Source organism: Dama dama, chromosome 18 (assembly GCF_033118175.1).
Source record: "Dama dama isolate Ldn47 chromosome 18, ASM3311817v1, whole genome shotgun sequence".
NCBI classification, from domain to species: Eukaryota; Metazoa; Chordata; class Mammalia; order Artiodactyla; family Cervidae; genus Dama; species Dama dama.
The window spans coordinates 22,909,957-22,926,994 of NC_083698.1; the positions used below are offsets into that span (position 1 = coordinate 22,909,957).

The window sequence follows — 17,038 nt, forward strand, 5'->3', positions numbered from 1 at the left end:
AGTTTTAATAAAATGGTTTGTCCCCAGTTACACTTGATTCAGTGAGTGCCTTGACATGTGTTTCTAAGAATTATCTTTTAGCAATGCAGGTGTTTCCACCCAGAGCCAACCCCTGTCTTTACCAAGGATAAAAGAATCCCTCTGGACTGTTTATCTGATTGACCAATCAGGATGTGCATTTATTTCTTTCACTGATTTTAACCAGAGTTTTCACTGCTTTCTATTGTCTCAGGTGGACAGAGTCTGCTACTGTTTTGGGTGTGTGACTTTTTACTAATTATTCATATGGTTAAATTTGAAGCCATAATTATTAAGTATTTTATTTATTTATTCATTTTTTATTTCTCATTATCCAATTTTTATATTTTTTTTCAGTTATTTTTATTAGTTGGAGGCTGATTACTTTACGATATTGTGGTGGTTTTTGCCCTACATTGACATGAATTGGCCATGGATTTACATGTGTTCCCCATTGCCCAGCCTGAACCCCTTGCACCTCCCTCCCCATCCCATCCCTCTAGGCCATCCCAGGGTACCAGCCCTGAGCACTTGTCTCATGCATTTTTTAAGTATTTTAGTATTCCCTAAAAATTCATTTTTTAAAATTAGATTGCTACGTGGTAAAAAACATCCTAACAATTCTGAGTAAAATATTAAATGTTCCATATTGGTTTAGCATGATAAAACACATTTACAAACATTGAATAAAGTTAATATATAACATGTTGACTCTTAGAACTCTTATAATATGCTGCCATATAATTTATTTTGTAATAATTAGATTAGAATCTCCAAACTAGATCATATAAAGGTGGTATAACAATAACATGCATTACCTTATCCATAATATCTCCTTACTGTGAATATATTACAAGATGGCACAGAACCATATTAGCTACAAAAGTGATTTTTCAGCTGAAAATAAATATAAGAATTGCTACTGAGAATTTTCGGATTGAAAAAACACTGATTACTCTGGCACCAAATTATACATCTTGGTAATGAATAAGAATAAAAATATCTTTGCCTGTGTAGAAACAGTTTTGTCACATGGTTAGACAAGCATAGTGAAATTTTCTCTTTTTTGCTCCTTAAGACACTCAGAACCAGCATTCACCTGGCATTTCATAGGTAATTTATGATTTCAGTACTACTATAAAATGGCCACTTCTCAAAACTAGCGTAAATGAACCATGTACCCCAGATATTTTTTTTCTTCTGGAGTCTACTGGGAAACTACTTGTTCAAAAGACTATAGAAATTCAGCATCACATCAGGATCCTTGTCCATTGTGATGGACAATGAAATACACTAGGCCAGTGTAGATGTCATCTCTAGTGCGTTCTGGGGGAGGAGGGCTGTGGAGGGTAGGTAGCAGAGTCCTCTGACAGTGTGGATTAGGATAAAATGGCTATGACTTGTCTTTATTGCTTCTATTCACAATCTTTTGGAAATACTGTCTATAATACAGGAAGAGAATGAGACTCTCTCATGGAATGCTCTATCATAGATCAGCACATCAGAGTCACAGTGGATGCTTGGACTGAGTTAATCCATTGTTTATATACTTTGAACAGACCCAAATTAATAGTAATTGAAAGTAGCTAAGATATTTAAAAATTTAGTGTAAATGTAATTTAGTGTAAAACATTTCTGTATCCATTTATGTATTTACTTATCCTACCCAGTCAAAGAACTTTGTGCCTGCTACAGCTCCCCTAAACCTGTTTGGGCTCTTACCTATTACCATATATTGTTGTTGTTACTGCTATTTTGGAGTTTATTACAATCATCTTCCCTTCACTCACATTAGAGTCTACTTGTGACTTTTTTCAGATCTCTAGGTGTAGGTCTGACCCTGGAGAATATGTCAGGGACTGATTGCCTAACAATCAATTAATAATGATTGTTAATCAGTTAATGGCAAATAGATGGAGAAACAGTGGAAACAGTGGCAGACTTCATTTTGGGGGGCTCCAAAATTACTGCAGATGGTGACTACAGCCATGAAATTAAAAGACGCTTAGTTCTTGGAAGGAAGGTAATGATCAACCTACACAGTATGTTAAAAAGCAGAGACATTTCTTTGCCAACAATGGTCTGTCCAGTCAAAGCTATGGTTTTTCCAGTAGTCATGTAGCGATGTGAGAGTTCGACTATAAAGAAAGCTGAGTGCCAAAGAATTGATGCTTTTGAACTGTGGTGTTCGAGAAGACTCTTAAGAGTCCCTTGGACTGCAAGGAGATCCACCCAGTCCATCCTAAAGGAAATCAGTCCTGAATGTTCATTGGAAGGACAGATGTTGAAGCTGAAACTCCAATACCTTGGCCACCTGATGAGAAGAACTGACTCATCTGAAAAGACCCTGATGCTGGGAAAGATTGAAGGCAGGAAGAGAAGGGGATGACAGAGGATGAGATGGTTGGATGGCATCACCAACTCAATGGACATGAGTTTGAGTAAACTCCGGGAGTTGGTGATGGACAGGGAGGCCTGGAGTGCTGCAGTCCATGGGGTCGCAAAGAGTCAGACACGACTGAACAACTGAACTGAACTGATTGCCCAACAGTCAAACAAAAAGCTTCATGAAAATGGAAATAAATCATACTTAAGAAACTCCTTTGCAATTTGTCATCCTACTTGTTTCTATCACTTTACCACTGCTCAGTGAATTGTATATAGAAAATGAATAGAGATATTTTTGAACTATCATTTCTTGGCATTGTCAATTTATGAAGAAGACAGTTTTTGTTTTTGTTTTTTATTTTTCCATGAAGGGAGAGCATTTTCAATCTGCCATAACCTGTGCTCACCCATCTTCACCTTGAACCTGCAGCATTTCAATCTGTAGTGAGGGTAGATGACACCTTTTTGACTTTTTTTATGTTGCTAGCAGAAGTCTTCTCGCATTTGCTTTGAATCCAGTCTTCAGTGCATCTCTGTCTGCTTTTGCACAGATCTAGGAGTATAAGATGTTGCTGAGTCCAGCCTGTCGGCAGTACACCATCATGATGTCAGTGTTGGCTTAGCCCTCTACCCAGCCGGCGGAAGGTCAGGAACTACTTTTTCTTTGGGTTAATTTGCAAACTTTGATGGTGTAACACAAGGTTCATATGTGTAATAAAAACAATATTATAGTTCAAAGATTCACAAATCCCCAAGGAGGTAACGCCTCAAGTATAAACATTGCTAGTTGAATTTATTCACTTGATTCCTCTTTATATGTTAAAAAGAAAAACAAACAAATCCAACAGCCTTTACAAACAGCATTTTCAGAGTGGCTTCACTTTTCTCCAGAACATCAGTTAAAAATCAATAAAAGGCCAGGATAACACAAGATAGTGTTTATTTTTAAAGTTACCTCTATAAGTGAATCTTCCAATTTCACATTTTTATGTTTCTCCTTTATGGTTAGTCTTTGGAGAAAATACAAATTAAAGAGTTTTTATTCAACTGAAATGGAGGCTTTCTTTAGAAGAATTTCTTTCATAAAGCATAGATCAGATCTAAGCTCAGATTTTGAATATGGAAATTCTCTTGGTGATGAAAGTTATACTGAGTAAATGTGGAATGTGTGCTTCATACTTTATGTGTTCTTGAAAATAATCACAATGCCAGTGAACTTCAAGATGATGAAGTTTAATGGGCCCTGGAGTCTGACTAGATCTCATTTCTTGGATTAGCATATGACCTTGCAACCAGAAGTGTGTGTAGAATCAGCAGAAATCTGCAGAGAGTCATGGCTCTGGTGGGAAAAACGTGTGTGCCAGTCAAAGGAGCCCCTGGCTGCTATAAGTGATTGAGGAATTGAAAACTTTGGCTCCTTCAGTGTAACTGGGTGCTAGACAGGATTCCACTAGGAAACTTGTGCTGAGATTAGACTAGTTTGTAAAGGATGCCAAGAAAAGCAGAGTTGGTGCTGCTAGGGCAGACTGAGGCATGAAGAGTGAAATCATTGGACGTTATAAAATATTCTAAAAGATGAGGAATTATCTAATAAAAAGTGTTATCTTTAGTCTTTGGACCTGCTCTTTTGTTTTTCTTTTTCCTTCTCCTCCCTGTCGTGACCAGTCATTGATCTCCAACTAGGTTCAGTTATTTGGATTCTCTGGCACAATTGTCATCTGGCCTGGGAATTATAATTATTTTTGTGAAATAGCAACTATCTTAAAGCAGTTCATTTATACTGGCAGAAGGTCAAAGCTCGTTTCAGAGTTTTAAGTGCCTAAAAAGTTGAAAAGTTTTCTCTTCTCATGTCCTGACAATGAGAGCAAGTAGGTAGTAACCAAAGGGAACTGCGGGGTTTCTGGCATTATTGCCCTTTGCTTTGGTAACAAGAAGAAAAAGGAATGATTTGGAAAGACATAGGAAATTCTGCTCTTACCTGGGTGGATCATGTCGAGTTTTGGTTTTTCCATTTCCCTGTATTTCATTTATTTTTTGGATAGCATTGTAATTTTACAAAGTGGTTGTGAAAATACTGCTGACAGCTGAATTTACATCCTTGGGTCATAACAGTCACCAGGAGATTGGGTCCACAGTGAATAAGCAGCAAGAAATCTGGGTAGAGGCATGGGGCATAGAGATGTTATGTTAAAAATTCATTTAAAATAGCAAAAGACACCACACACTCTAACTTTTTTCCTATTGGTATAGCCATAAGGTAGTTCAGTCCTCAGACACAGTGTGGGGGATATGAAAAAAAAGTCAATCATGTAAATTAACACCTTAAATGCACTATTTTGTCTTCAAAAATCTTTATAATTACATGAAAGATATATTAGTATATTTGAATTTTAGAATTAAAAGCTGACTTACTGCCAAATAATGAGCAGGCTGTTTTATTTTTGAGAGTTAGGAGAAGGAGAAAATCAAACTAATGAACTAAAAAAATTATTTATCAAATAGTACCTTGTTGATGGAAAATTTAGGAATTAAACAAGTCCTATGACCTATAATCTAGTAGCAAAGAAAGTTAACCAGTTTGTTCCTTTCAGATTCTTTAAGGCAGTGCTCCTTTCTGTAAAGAGAAGCAAAAGAGACCAGTGTTTGCAGACGGTCTGCTATAAGTCAGGTGATTTACACACACTATCTCACACCCTCTGGATTAAATGCCACTCAGGGAAGCTTTACAGTCATCTTTTTAATGAATAAAAACATGAACCTCAGAGAGAAAAAAATAAACCCACTATTGTTAGTAAGTGATGAAGTTCAAATTTTGAACCAGATCTTTCCACAAATTTATATTTGATTGACTTCACTGGCAAGCTGGAAGTGGAAACCAATTAAACATTTTTAAAAACCTATATTTTTATCGTTAGTACCATGGGAATGAAAAAAAAATCAATGGGGGAAAAAAAAAACAACCTGCTTCATTCACATTTTATTCATTCAGTGAGAGTAGTTTGAAGCAGTGAATGACCAAGGCTGGAGCAAAGAACTACCAAATGTGCCTGAGCCTTCTCTACACATCCTCGCTCTCTGGAAGAGCCCAGTGCTTTAGTATGGTTTTCCTTACGTGGTGGGCTGGCAGGTATGGTCACAAGAGAAGACACAAGAGAAGCTCCAGCAAACAAAGTTTCTTACACTCACAGGTCTGAGAGATAGGAGGCAGGCAGACCACATAGGAAAGACATAGGATGGTCAGGAGCCAGAAGATGGAGTGAGGAGAAGACGTTAAGCCTGAGCCTTGACTGGGGACAGCAAGGCAGAGTAGAAAGTACAGTTTAAAGTTAGTTGGTTTGAATCCTTCAGTGGGCTTTCTAAAGCTATAGAGGTGGTTTCCAGTTGCCTGGTAGTCAGGTACAGATGAGAGAGTTGGACAATAAAGAAGGTCAAGTGCTGAAGAATTGATGCTTTCAAACTGTGGTGCTGGAGAAGACTCTTGAGAGTCCCCAGGACAGCAAAGAAGCCAAACCTGTTATTCCTAAAGGACATCAGCCCTGAATATTCATTGGAAGGACTGATGCTGAAGCCCCAATACTTTGGCTACCCAATGCAAAGAGCCAACTCATTGGAAAAGACCCTGATGCTGAGAAAGATTAAAGGCAAGAGAAGAATGGGGTGACAGAGTATGAGATAATTGGATGGCATCACCCACTCAATGGACATGAGTTTGAGCAAACTCTGGGAGATGGTGAAATACAGGGAAGCCCAGTGCGGTGCAGTGAATGGGTCACAAAGAGTTACATACAACTTAACAGCTGAACAACAAGGTCCTGAGGTGATTAAAGCAGAAGAATAAAGAGTAAGGCAAAGAAGTAAAGAGTAAGGCAAATAGAGGATGTGTTGGTTCTGGCTTGGTTGGTGTGCATTTTAAAGGTACACTCCGGGCTGAACTCTATGCTGTCATCTCTAAGAACTGGCTGACCCCAAGAGAAGCAACCTCTCCCCAGCTGGAAAGTGTTTTTTCTAAGATATCAAAGCATTATAATATATAGAAAATTTTAAATATATACACTCTACCTGATGACCTGTTTCACATGCCATGGTTATTGCTGTCCCTTGTCTTTCAAGTCACTATCCCTTCGAGTCTTTGGTTTGAGAATATAGTGAACATCTTGACCACCTAATTGGCAGGCATTCTTCCTTCCACCATCCAAAGAAGCCTGAGTCTCAGTTCAGCTTTCTTACTTCCTTCATGTAACCCACATGACTCAAGAGAAAGGTAACCATACCACCCTCTGCTTATGAGTGAGCCTGAATTATCAAAGGTCCTGCTCTTCTTAGTAACTGAGTCAAGTATGGGCATGTGACTTTATCTTGACACCCCCCCCCCCACAAAAATAAAGATTTCTGAAGCATTCTAGAGAAGTTTTAATAGATCTGCTAAAAGGAATACAGAAAACCTTTCTCTCATGTTGAACACTTGTGACCTTAATGCATTAGGCAGCCACTGCATGAATGCAAGGGAAAGAAATCTCAGGATGAAACCAGCCCTGCCTAGGACAGAGCAGATAGACAGCACTCGTAAATTAAAGGTAGAGTGGGGCTAGGGACTGGCCAGTCCTACCTCTGCATGTCCAAACTCTGGATGTCCTCTCAGTGTTTAAGCCAGGTTGAGTTGGACTTTCTATTGCACATATGGCTCTTTTGCAAAAGCTTGCTCCTGACAAAGCAGTTTTAGATAAGTGGGAAAAGGCTTAAGAGGACCCCTACTACAACATTGGTTCTGGTGTTTATCCAGGACTTCTACTATTTATTAGGTTTATGCAAATATAGTTATGGTTTTGGACCATGAATTTTAAATCATTATAACTAACCTCAAGCACATCTTTATTAGTCAAAATAGGAACCATAACAATCAACACATTTTTGCCAATGAGAAAGATGTTTGTTTATTTCTATAGCATAAAAATCCATGCTTCAGAATTCGACAAACTCTTGCTGTTTGTGGAAGCATTTTCCCTGTAAAAGTTGTTGAGATGCTCGAAGAAGTGGAAGTTGGTTGGCAAGAGGTCAGGTGAATGTGGTGGATGAGGCAAAACTGTGTAGCCCAATCCATTCAACTTCTGAAGTGTTGGTTTTGCGACATGTGCTCGGGCATTGTCTTGGAAAAGAATTGGGCTCTTTGTGTTGACCAATGAGAGATTCAGGCTTTGCAGTTTTTGGTGCATCTCATTGACTTGCTGATCATACTTCTCAGATGTGATGGTTTCACCAGAATTCAGAAATCTGTACTGGATCAGATTGGCAGCAGACCAAACAGTAGTCATGACCTTCTTTTGGTGCAAGTTTGGCTTTGAGGAGTGCTTTGGAGCTTCTTCTTGGTCCAGACACTGAGCTGATCATCACTGATTATTGTATAAAGCCCACTTTCCATCACACCTCACAATCTGATCAAGAAACAGTTCATTGTTGTCGTGTAGAATAAGAGAAGACAACACTTCAAAACAACGATATTTTGGTTTTTAGTCTGCTCATAAGGCACCCACCACCGAGCTTTTTCACCTTCCCAGTTTGCTTCAAATGCCAATTGACCATAGAATGGTTGAGTTCTTTGGCAACTTCTCATGTAGTTGTAAGAGAATCAGCTTCAATGATTCTTTCATTTGGTCATTGTCAACTTCCGATGACTGGCCATTGAACTCCTCATCTTCAAGGCTCTCATCTCCTTTGCAAAACTTCTTGAACCACCACTGCACTGTAGGTTCATTAGCAGTTCCTGGGACAAACACATTGTGGATGTTGCGAGTTGTCTCACTGCTTCATGACCCATTTTGAATGCAAATAAGAAAACTGTTTGAATTTGCATTTTGTCTAACATCATTTCCATAGTCAAAAATAAATATAAAATACACAGCAAGTAATGTTATTAGCCCCCCCAAAAAATGTGAGAAATGCACATTAAAATGATGTATAACACTCATTTAAGACTGTATTCCTATATCAAATGGCAAAGTTCAACAGTGCAAAACCACAATTACTTTTGCACCAACCTACTAAAGAGCCTCTTGATGAAAGTGAAAGAGGAGTGTGAAAAAGTTGGCTTAAAACTCAACATTCAGGAAACTAAGATCATGGCATCTGGTCCCATCACTTCATGGCAAATAGATGGGGGAACATTAAAACAGTGACAGACTTTATTTTGGGGGGCTCCAAAATCACTGCAGATGGTGACTGCAGCCATGAAATTAAAAGACGCTTACTCCTTGGAAGGAAAGTTATGACCAACCTAGATGGCATATTAAAAAGCAAAGACATTCCTTTGCCAACAATGGTCTGTCTAGTCAAAGCTATGGTTTTTCCAGGATGCGAGAGTTGGAATATAAAGAAAACTGAGTGCCAAAGAATTGATGCTTTTGAACTGTGGTGTTGGAGAAGACTCTTGAGAGTCCCTTGGACTGCAAAGAGATCCACCCAGTCCATCCTAAAGGAAATCAGTCCTCAATATTCATTGGAAGGACTGATGCTGAAGCTGAAACTCCAATACTTTGGTTACCTGATGCAAAGAACTGACTCATTTGAAAAGACCCTGATGCTGGGAAAGATTGAAGACAGGAAGAGAAGGAGACAACAGAAGATGAGATGGTTGAATGGCATCATCAACTCAATGGACATGAGTTTGAATCAACTCCAGGAGTTGGTGATGGATAGGGAGGCCTGGCATGCTGCTGTCCATGGGGTCACAAAGAGTCAGACACAACTGAGCGACTGAACTGAACCAAGTGGAAGCCCTTCTGTTCCACTTTTGCCTTTCAGGTGTTTCATTAGAAAGAATGAGTATAAAGGAAATCATTTCCAGGAAACTGATGTCCCAGAATTAGGATCACACAATAGGAAGTTAGTTGAGCATCTCTGCTGTATCAGTCACTCTTTGGGGGTATAGAAATATAACAAAAAGCAAGCAAAATCTCCAGTAACAAGTTACTAACAGTTTTAAAGGAGGAGAAAAACAATCAACAAATCAGCCAATAAGTATATAATTCATGCCAAAAGGCATGAATATTTTCATCCCAATGCAAAATAAGATTCTCAGTAAATATTAGATAGTGCTGTGAAGAAAAGTAAGAGAGAATAAGTCAGTCTAGAATGGCTGTCCACATGGGGAGTGCTGTTTCATACAAGGAGCTAAGGGTCAATCTTCCAAAGAAAGGACATGAAAGCCGAAACCCCAAAGACTGAGAGAAGCAGTCATGGAGTTATCTGGAGGAAAACTCTTCAGGCAGCAACAATAGAGAATGCAAAATCCCAGAAATAGGACCCTTCCAGGTGTGTTAGAAGACTCTCAAGAAGAACAGTTTGGCTATCGTAGAATGAATGAGTGGGAGAAGATGAGGGCAGAGAGGGGACACACACCTTGTAGGCAGATATGGTACATCATTAGCCACAATAAAGACTTTAGACTTTCTTCTTTTCGAGAGCTTTGTGTGAAGTGTGACATTCTCACTGCAATGAGAAAACAGGCTCTAAGAAGGTCTGGAGGTAGGAAGACATGTTAGGAGGCAAATGCAGTAGTTCAAATGAGAAAAAATGATGACTTGAATTTGGAAGACAACATGAAGGTAGTAAGAAATGCCAGATTCTGAATATATTCTGAATATTACTGAATGGTTGACTATGTAGTATTGGAGAAAGAAAGACATCGAGAATTATTCCATGATTTTGGTCCAAATAAATAGAATCATCTTTTTTCTATGATGGTGGTAACTACCAGATGGACTACTCTGGAGGTGGGTAGAGTTACAAGTTCAGAATTAGCAATTTTCAAATTCAGAATTAATGAAAAATTATTCAGATTTTTATAGACTTTCACAGAAAAGTGTTGAGTAAGAGGCTGGGTATCCAGCTCTAAAATTCAGAAAAGAAAGTTAAGATTAAAGACCTAAATTTGAAAGTTGTCTGAATCCAAATGTATTGAAAAGTGTGGGACAAAATTAAATCATTTAGAGAATGAATGCAGATAAAGATGACTCTTGAACCCATCAGTATATGAGCATCGCCTGGGAAAGGACAGAAGGAAATTCAAAGGGGAGACCAGTGAGTTTGAAAAAGAAAAGGATGATCCAGAGGCCGATAAAGAATGTGCTTTAACGAGGAAGAAATGAGCAAGTTCTTCAGTTCAGTTCAGTTCAGTTCAGTTCAGTTCAGTTGCTCAGTCATGTCTGACTCTTTGTGACCCCATGAACCACAGCAGGCCTCCCTGTCCATCACCAACTCCCAGAGTTCACCCAAACCCATGGCATCGAGTCGGTGATGCCATCCAACCATCTCATCCTCTGTCGTCCCCTTCTCCTGCCCTCAATCTTTCCCAGCATCAGGGTCTTTTCCAATGAGTCAGAGCTTCACATGAGGTGGCCAAAGTATCAGAGTTCCAGCTTCAACTTCAGTCCTTCCAATGAACACCCAGGACTGATCTCCTTTAGGATGGACTGGGTGGATCTCCTTGCAGTCCAAGGGACTCTCAAGAGTCTTCTCCAACACCACAGTTCAAAAGCATCAGTTTTTCAGTGCTCAGCTTTCTTTATAGTCCAACTCTCACATCCATCCATGACTACTGGAAAAACCACAGCCTTGACTAGATGAACCTTTGTTGACAAAGTGATGTCTCTGCTTTTTAACATACTGTCTAGGTTGGTCATAACTTTCCTTTCAAGGAGTAAGTGTCTCTTAATTTCATGGCTGCAGTCACCATCTGCAGTGATTTTAGAGCCCCCCAAAATAAAGTCTGACACTGCTTCCACTGTTGCCCCATCTGTTTGCCATAAAGTGATGGGACCCGATGCCATGATCTTAGTTTTCTGAATGTTGAGCTTTAAGCCAACTTTTTCACTCTCCTCTTTCACTTTCCTCAAGAGGGTCTTTAGTTCTTCTTCACTTTCTGCCATAAGGGTGGTGTCATCTGCATATCTGAGGTAATTGATATTTTTCCCAGCAATCTTGATTCCAGCTTGAGCTTCCTCCAGCCCAGCATTTCTCATGATGTACTCTGCATATAAGTTAAATAAGTCAATATACAGCCTTGATGTACTCCTTTTCCTATTTGGAACCAGTCTGTTGTTCCATGTCCAGTTCTAATTGTTGCTTCCTAACCTGCATACAGGTTTCTCAAGAGGCAGGTCAGGTGGTCTTGATTCCCATCTCCTTCAAAATTTTCCACAGTTTATTGTGATCCACACAGTCAAAGGCTTTGGCATAGTCAACAAAGCAGAAATATATGTTTTTCTGAAATTCTCTTGCTTTTTTGATAATCCAGTTGATGTGGCAATTTGATCTCTGGTTCCTCTGTCTTTTCTAAAACCAGCTTGACCATCTGGAAGTTCACGGTTCACATACTGTTGAAGCCTTGCTTGGAGAATTTTGAGCATTACTTTACTAGTGTGTGAGATGAGTGCAATAGTGAGGTAGTTTCAGCATTCTTTGGCATTGCCTTTCTTTGGGATTGGAATGAAAACTGACTTTTCCAGTCCTGTGGCCACTGCTGAATTTTCCAAATTTGCTGACATATTGACTGAAGCACTTTCACAGCATCATCTTTTAGGATTTGAAATAGCTCAACTGGAATTCCATCCACCTCCACTAGCTTTGTTTGTAGTGATGCTTCCTAAGGCCCACTTCACTTTGCATTCCAGGATGTCTGGCTCTAGGTGAGTGTGAGTGATCATAGCATCATGATTATCTGGGTTGTGAAGATCTTTTTTGTACAGTTCTTCTGTGTATTCTTGCCACCTCTTCTTAGTGCTTCAAACACCACTAATTGGTAGAATTAGATGAGAACTGGAAAATGTCCTTGACTGTATGAGAAAAAGGCCAAATTCAACTTGCTTGACTTTTCTTTTCTACAGGTATCACCTTATCATACTTCTTAAGCATTTGGAATGCAGACTAATTAGACTACTTATTTTTATAGAGATTATATTTGATTTCTTTTTGTTCAGTCCCTAAGTCATGTCCGACTCTTTGCAACCCCATGGACTGCAGCACACCAGGCTTCACTGTCCTTCACCATCTCCTGGAGTTTTCTCAAACTCATGTCCATTGAACAATGATGCCATGATGGTGTGATTAACAAGCTGAAAGCAGCTGCCTCTGTGTTTCTACCTAGACTCCAATTTGATGAGTGGCTTAGGAGTATTCTGAGGGTCAGCTTGCAGTTACATGGGAATCTTGAAAACATGCAAATAACACCCCCGCCAAAGCATTACATTGCTCATTGCACATTAAGGTGCACATTTTCAAAGCTATCAGAAAGCTGTAAAACCAATCTGATTGTCTTTAGCAATAGTTGAAAAAAGGGGACAGCATATATTAATGCTTTCTGGCAAGCCATTTGGAGATTTTTATTTAACTTTCATTATATATAGGTGTTTATTATCAGAATACCTCATGCCAATATGATAGGGTAAGTCTTCCAAACTAAAGCATTTCCACATCTGTGAAACAGCTGAATTTATGTCAAGTTTGTGAATCTATATAATTATAAATTTAATTAAATTCCAAATGATATACTAATGAAGAATTCAGGCCTCCAAAATGAGTATTATGCACAAACTCTCTTTTAATATTGACAGTAAAATATTCAAAGTACAGGCTTTGTATTTTAGTTTGTAGTAAAAACAGTGTCTTTAGGCTGAAAGGAGTTGATGGAGTGCAGTACAAAGAAAGGAAGGCTATGCTGTTAAATAGCAGTTAGCAATTAACCTTATGCTCTTTCTTGACTATTTCTATGTTATCATAGGAGTTAAAGAAATGCCAAGATTTTTTTTTATTAAATTTCAGTTCTAACTATAGTTTGTTTCAATGTGATTATTTTTGTCTTCTAATAAACACATGATTCACAGAAATCTTAGTTTTCATTATGTAGTGATTAGGCATTAGTATTTCTGTGACTACAGATTTGAGGAATACCTCACTGACACTGAATGAATTCAATAAGAATGTATTGCAGACAATATATTCATTACTAATTAGGGATAAATGTTAGCTTCCCAGGTGACTCAGTGGTAAAGAATCATCCTGCCATTACAGGAGATGCAGGAGACATGTGTTCAAACCCTGGGTCGAGAAGATCCCCTGGATAAGGAAATGGGAGCCCACTCTAGTATGCTTGCCTGGGAAACCCCATGGGGAGAGGAGCCCAGCAGGCTAAAGTTCATGGGGTTGCAGAGTCAGACACAACTGAGTACACACGTACGCAGAGATAAATGTTAGTTTTTGAAGCATAGAATAAATCAACATGTTCATGAATAACTACGTAATAGTTTTTTCATGTTCCAGACACTGTACTAAGCTCTTAATTTATAATTATTAATTCCTCAGATGAACTCTGAGGTATAGGACTGTTTTCCAGATGAACCCTGTTTTAAACAATGGAAACTGGGGTCTGGAAATTTTAAGTAATTTGGTGAACGATACAGTAGGTATGTTGGCTTGCCAGGCTCTTAAGCACTACTCTGTACTGGACCTTTATGTACAAGTACAAATCTATATACCAAGGTTCTTCTAAAGTTTCTGTACCAAAGGAGATTAACAATAAATAAATAAATTTATGCAGTTTTTCCACATAGCTATCTCACAGTTTCTTGAGCTTTTATTAATACTTTTTTCTCAGTAGCAAATAGCTCTAATAGATACAAATATTATATATTGTTCATTTCTAAAATACAAGACATGTATGCATTTTATTTAATTTATTAGTAAATGAGGAAACCAATAAAATATTAGAACATGTTAGTAAAGAATCCAGAGAGCACAGATATGTGCAGTCAGAAGCTACTTGCTGAAGTGAATGTGTTGAAAAACTTAATTCTTGGAGGTGTACTAGACAATTTAACTTTCTATGAACAAGAATAATGTTCATTGCTACCCATTTCTACAAATTACAAAGTTATAAACTTGCTGAAAGATAATAAATGCAGATAACCCAAGGGTGTGCTAGACAGGACACCATGTCATCTTTTTGCCTGTTCAAAGTCTTTAATATCTGACAGTTCATTCATCTTGTGATTGTAGTTATCTCAAAGATTATTCTTGAGCATAAAAAAGGCACAATTAGATTTGACCTGATTATTTACCCAAGTGCAACGAGAGTGTTAATGTATCATAAAGGCTCTTTGAGTTTGCTTTGCATTTTCTGAGTCATACATACAGCACTGAGCAGCGACAAAGGCCGTAAATTAACCTCTGTCTAGATATTTTCATAAGGAATCTCAGATTTTGTGTTTTTAAAGGCCTCTATTCTTCTATCCCAAGGCCAGGAAGCCAAGCCCAAGAATCTCACTCCACCAGATTTTACTGGCAGTACCTAAACATCGAAGTGAATTCCTATCTTCTGGAAGTCCCCCACATTTTTCAAGATTCCTAGTCTGCCAAGAACTTACTTACTAAGCTTTAGGATAAGGCTGGGACCCTGTAAGCCAGGTATTGGACCAATTTTCTTAGGAGAAGTTTGGAGGCATTGGCTCTATACTTTTCTTTCCCCTGAAAGGCAGCTTGTCACACCTGATTAAAAGAGTTTCAGTCTCTAATACAACACCCTAGGCAAAAATCTTGGAGTACAGATTCTTGTTGTGGCCATGCAAATATTTTCATGAAAGGTAGGGAGCCATACTAGGTTTCTGAATTCTTGAAAGAGGGGGTAAGTGGGTCGAATTGTGTCTGCCTGCCCCACGCCATCCCCAAAGACCTCACAGTTCTAACAGTTGTGAATGTGCACTGTTTGGAAAGAAGCTCTTTGCAGATCAATTAAGTTTTCTCATTCAGTCCTAGGAAATGAATGCCTATTCTACTGGATCTTGGACTAGTGGCCTGGTTTTATGACACTCTGGTTTGAAAGTTGTCTATGTGAGCTCACCTTCAAAGCCTGTACCCAAGAGTTTATTCTTTGAAGTGTCAATCATTAATTAAGAATTTGAAGACAAGATCATCCTAGATTTAGGGTGGGCCCTAAGTCCAATGACTGATGTTTTTTATAAGAGAAAGAAGAGGAAGATTTGAGACACAGACAATTTGAGGGGAAGGCAGTGTGAGGACAGAGACAGAGTTGAAGTGATAGGTCTACAAACCAAGGAACACCAAGGATTGCCAACTGCTCTTAGAAACTAAAAGACCTGGGACAGCTTCTCCCCTCAGAGTCTTCAGAAGGAATGAACCCTTTTATTTTTAAACTTCCCGCCCTCATTTAGTCTGTGGAGAATAAATTTTTGTCATTTTAAGTCATCCAATTTTGTGGTCATTTGTTATGGAAATCTTAGGAAACTAACACAGGTGATCAGTAAGAACTAAATATTATTTATAAATGCCATATTTCTGCTTTAAATGCAGATTTTACTAAATTGTATGCATTATAATGCATTATAGGTAGCTTAAGAAAAAGAAAGGGCTTATTTATATGTCCAGAAAATAGAAACTTAAAACTATACCAACTGTATTCCAAACAAATAATCACAATAAAATTACCTTCATCACTTTTCATATTCAGCTCTAGGAAATAAATGCTTATTTCAGCAAGTCTTGGGTTAGTGGTCTGACTTCATGAAGCCGTCTAGCAGTGTGGTGTCAAAGTTGTCTGTGTGATGTCAGTTTCAAAGCCTGCACTTGAGTCTATTCTTTGAAATGTCAATCATTTAAAGTCTCAGAGACCTTTTCTGTCCATGACACAACTCTGCCCTGTAGCTTACGGCAGGGACTTCAGGTAAGAATTAGAGTAAAATAAAACTGTTTAGAGACTTAATGGCCTTTGTTATTTTATCACCATAGTTGATAATATTATCGTCATAGTCAATAATATCAAACAAAAGAAAGTAAAATTCTCTATGGGGGTATAGCATATAACTATTTTATAGAAATTTTGATCAGTTGTTCTCCTTAGGGGTAAAACCATATTATGGAGAAAAAGGACACTGACAAATTTCCAGGGACTTCCCATGTTTCTGAAATATTTACATTAACAGCATTTCACCCCCACATACATTATCTAGAAAAGGCTGAGTGTCTCTTCCGAACTGATAACTTTTCTATGCGACTCTTCCAATAGCAATAGATCAAATAAATGTAAAGTTGTCTCATATTTCTTTTTACTAGGTGATAGAACAAAGCTTTGTGATTTCTCGGGAGACCTCTGGGAAATCTCAAAAATAGTTCTGGGTGTAAAATATATCCTGAAAATATTTTCATTCTTTCCTCAATTCAGGGACAGTTTTCAGGAAAACAAAAGCAAAAGAGTGGTCACAGCTTATTTGGATACTTGGAGAAAATAGAATATAGGTATCTGAGAAATGATTTCTAGTTACCTAGTTAATCAAAGTGACAGTAAAAGATATGAAAAACAAATTTAGAAGATAATATGTAGAGTGGATAGCCAGTCCCTTCTGCAAAAGATCTTCCCAACCAAGGGATTAAAACTGGGCCTCCTGCATTGCAGGCAGATTCTTTACCACTGAGCCATCAGGCAAGTCCCATTTAATCAAAGTGACAGTAAAAGATTTTAACAGCAAATTTAGAAGGTAATATCGGTCTAAGAACTTTAGTTCTTTAATAGCTGAGGAATCTTTATCCTTTTTTGTTTGTTTCTGCTTAATTAAATAATCCAAGACATAAG

General features: G+C 38.3%; 1 pseudogene; it reads right to left on the reverse strand.

Moving 5' to 3' along the window:
• Positions 1-2,840: 2,840 nt before the first annotated feature.
• Positions 2,841-3,010, reverse strand: LOC133073009 (ATP synthase subunit epsilon, mitochondrial-like; annotated as a pseudogene).
• Positions 3,011-17,038: the final 14,028 nt, after the last annotated feature.